The sequence below is a fragment of the Manihot esculenta genome, chromosome 14 (genome assembly GCF_001659605.2).
Source record: "Manihot esculenta cultivar AM560-2 chromosome 14, M.esculenta_v8, whole genome shotgun sequence".
NCBI classification, from domain to species: domain Eukaryota; kingdom Viridiplantae; phylum Streptophyta; class Magnoliopsida; order Malpighiales; family Euphorbiaceae; genus Manihot; species Manihot esculenta.
The window spans coordinates 9,084,303-9,088,416 of record NC_035174.2 but is presented as its reverse complement, the minus strand read 5'-3'; the positions used below and the strand labels follow the sequence as shown (position 1 = coordinate 9,088,416).

Sequence of the window (4,114 nt, the reverse complement as noted above, 5' to 3'; positions counted from 1 at the left end):
ACGCGGCTCTCGGCTACAGGTGCATATGGATGAGTTTTTACGAGCCAAATCCCGTTTCTTTCATCTTTTAAATCTCCGTGAGATCTTCTGGAAGCAACGTGCCAAGCAATTTTGGCTTAAAGAGGGTGATGCTAATACTCGGTTTTTCCACAATGCTGCTTCTGCTCGGAAAAGGAAAAATACAATTGTTAAATTGCTGGATGATTCGAACGTATGGCATGATAAGAATTCGGGTCTGGAGGAGGTGATGTCTGGATATTTTATGTCTCTCTTTACTTCTCATGATTGTAATTCTGAACCAGTTTTGCAGTGTGTTCCATTATTAGTGTCACATGATCATAATGCATCTCTTTTAGCTCCTTACAGTTGTGACGAGGTAAAATCTGCAGCTTTTTCTATGAAAATTGATAAATCTCCTGGGTTAGATGGTTTCAATCTTGGTTTTTTCCAGCATTATTGGGATATTATTAGTGAGGATGTGTCTCGTTTTTGTATTGATTGCTTGCATTCAGGGTCTCTCCCGCCGAAGTTGAATGAGACTGCTTTAGTTTTGATACCTAAGAAGTGTGTCCCTGAGCGAATGAGTGATTTGCGTCCTATTGCCCTCTGTAACGTGGTTTATAAGATCATGACTAAGATGATAGTTAACCGGCTTAAGTCAATCTTGCCGTCTATTGTCTCCGAAAGCCAGAGCGCTTTTATTTCTGGACGTAGCATTCAGGACAATATAATCTTAGCTTTTGAGGCTATGCATGGATTTAATATATTTCATCGAAAGAAAGAGTTATCTGGGGCCCTTAAAATGGACATCAGCAAAGCCTATGATAGACTAGAGTGGGCTTTCATTCGTGACATGCTCATCCGCATGGGGTTTGCGCAACGATGGGTTACTTTGGTGTTTTCTTGTATCTCTACTGTTCGTTATTGGATTCTACATGATGGCAGGGAAATCGGCCCTATCTTACCAACGAGGGGACTGAGGCAAGGAGATCCCTTGTCGCCTTATTTATTCATTCTTTGTGCTGAGGGGCTATCCCGCCTTTTACAAGACAGTATAAACCGTGGCAGTCTTCATGGGTTCAGGATATCACGGGGTGGCCCGCAGATCTCCCACCTTTTTTTCGCGGATGACAGCTTGATTTTCTTCAGAGCAAATGTTCAAGAGGCGTTGGAGCTCAAGCGTATTCTTCGTATCTATGAGAACGCATCTGGACAATTAGATAACTTTCAAAAATCATCTCTTTCTTTCAGCAAGTATACTCCTGTGGCTCTTCGGGTTTCTATCTGTTCAGTGCTCCAGATTGAGGAGAAGCCGAATTTGGGTAATTATTTGGGACTCCCTTCTCATGTTGGTAGTAACAAGAGGGAAGTGTTCAGTTTTGTTAAGGATCGTTTGTGGAAGCGGCTGAATTCATGGAAGCATCGTGCGCTGTCCCAAGCAGGTAAGGAGGTCCTCTTGAAAACAGTCCTCCAAGCTATGCCAAACTATGTTATGAGTTTGTTTTTACTGCCTCGGACTTTATGTGCTGATTTGCAGCGTATGATGACTCGGTATTGGTGGAGTAAGGGTGCTGATCAAAATCGCGGTATTCACTGGCTGGGTTGGCATAGAATGGCGAAGCACAGACTTGACGGCGGGTTAGGTTTTAAATCGCTCCATGATTTTAACTTAGCCATGCTTGGTAAGCAGGGTTGGAACATTATTAACAGGCCTCATTCTTTAGTGGCCCGCGTTCTTAAGGCTCGTTATTTTCCAACAACATCTTTTTTGGAAGCATCTTTGGGCCACAATCCTAGCTTTTTGTGGCGTAGTATATGGGCGACTCAGAGTTTGGTTAAAGCTGGTGCTTATTGGAGAATTGAGAATGGCAAGTTAGTTTCTATTTGGACTCACCCTTGGTTGAAAGAGGCGCCCGACTTATTGGTTTCTACACCCCCTCCTCCGAACTGTACTCTTTCTGTTGTTGCAGATCTTATGATCGGCTATAGATGGAATGAGAGTTTAATAGCTCAGTTGTTCAATGATAGAGACAGGAGTTGTATTTTGAACATCCCTCTAAGTCTTTCTTCGCATCCAGATGCGTGGTGCTGGAAGTTTGCATCCAAGGGTCACTATTCTGTTAAGAGTGCTTACAGATTTCTGATTGCTGGGTTTCGACATAGGGAAGGTAGTGAGATATGGAGTCGTTTTTGGAAGACGAAGCTGCCTCCTAAAGTGCTTAATTTCTGCTGGCGTGCTTTAGTTAATGTAGTTCCTTGCCTCTCTTTGCTTCAGTCCAGGAGAGTTCCGGTTGATTCGATGTGTTCGTTGTGTCATGAGGCTCCTGAGACTATCCTACATATTCTTGTTCAGTGTCCTTTTGCCCGCAGTTGCTGGTTGAGTTCGCCTTTGGGTTGGCCTGCATTCTCCGCTGCCTCTCTTTGGGAGTGGTTCTCTTCAGCCTTCCTCACTGCTTCTGCGGAGAATGCTTCCCTTATTCTAATGATATGTTGGGCTTTGTGGCATAACAGAAATAATGTTGTTTGGAAAGCTCAGGGTCGAACTGCGAGTGGTGTGTTCTTCATAGCACTGAATTTTTTACAGCAATGGAGGGAGGCCTGTTCTGATTCTACCAGCTGCACCAATGTTGTATCGGCTTTGACTGTTTGGTCTCCTCCATCGCTGGGTTGGATTAAGGTTAATATTGACGTCTCTTTAAACTCGCAACGAAGTTCGCTAGGCTTTGGCTGTGTAGTCCGAGATGCTAATGGTAGCTTTATAGCGGCTAAAGCAGGCTGTTTTTGCAGTCAGATGGAGGTTAAGTGTGCTGAGGCAGTGGCTTTTCGAGAGACATTGAGATGGATTAAAGAGTGCGGATGGGATCGAGTTCTTTTCGAATCGGATGCTCAGGTTCTTATTGTGTCCATTAACAATGCTTCATTAGATGATTTATCACCTTTTGGTCTTTTGGTTCAAGATTGTAAATTGTTTCTATCCAGTTATGAGGAAGCAAGATGTGCTTTTATTCATAGGTCTGCGAATGATGTCGCTCATGTTCTAGCAACATCGACTCATTCTGAGTCAGGTCAGTCAGGTCAAGGAGTTTGGGTTCATGTCCCTCCTCCTCCTCATATAGTTTCCTTGATCGCTTTGAGTTAATAATATTTCTTTCATTTTCAAAAAAAAAAAAAAAAAAACTTTGAAGAGTTAAACGGTGAGTGTTCATGGAAAATGAATGAAAATTAAAGAGAAAAAAGAAAACAGAGTTATTATACATGTGTTTGTATCGAGAAATGAAAATCTTGACCAGCCTCCATCACAAGATTGAAGATTCCTCTCCAACTTCACTATGGTTTTCGTATACAAATCAAGGTCACCAATAAGCATCTTTTGATCTGATCTCATCATCGATAACCATGTGTTAACGAAACCCATAAAGAGATGGAAATCATTTGCAAGTATATACAAAAACCCTAAAAAAGGAAAGAAGAAACATAGCCGAAATGAAGAATCAAAGGGGGAAAGGGAGAAGGAGACGCAAACCTTTGGAATTTGAGGTGTCAGGACTCGGAAAGAACTCCTCAGAGATGAAAACTGATTCTGTCCAGAAAAACTCAAATCGCAGCCGTGGATTGGATAGTAGTTGGAGAAGAGGAGAGAAGGGAAAGGGGGGAAACGCAGGAAATCACCGGAATGGGCGGAGTTGGTAAGAAAATCAGAGAAATTACCTTCACCAAGCCGCCCACTACCAGAAATTTCATGCCCTCCATCTTCCTTTTCCCTATCACACCAACCCAAATTAGTACATCAATTGATGCCTAATTAAATTTTTATTTTTATTTATACATGCAATTGGTCAATGTTTCAAATACGCGTTTTCCATGGCACTAGCCTCCACAATCTTTTAATAGTTTTTCTTTCTTAATTTTATAATCAATATATTATGTATATGTTAATTTTTTTTATTCCAATCTAAATTTTTAAATGTGTTTTAGCTGCTAAATTAAATCAGACAAAAAGTTTACGATAAATTATTTAAAGTTTATTACATTTCCTTACTCATGAGAAATGAACCTATCATTTAATATAAGAAAAAATAAATTTTTTTATAAGTGGAAGTAATAAATTTATATA

The 4,114-nt window shown here is 41.0% G+C and overlaps 1 long non-coding RNA gene across 1 annotated transcript; it reads right to left on the bottom strand.

Moving 5' to 3' along the window:
• Positions 1-3,160: 3,160 nt before the first annotated feature.
• Positions 3,161-3,829, bottom strand: LOC110600294. Its single transcript, XR_002485678.2, has 2 exons — positions 3,524-3,829; positions 3,161-3,375 (listed from the first exon to the last, which is right to left on the bottom strand). It is a non-coding gene; the product is annotated as an uncharacterized LOC110600294 (long non-coding RNA).
• Positions 3,830-4,114: the final 285 nt, after the last annotated feature.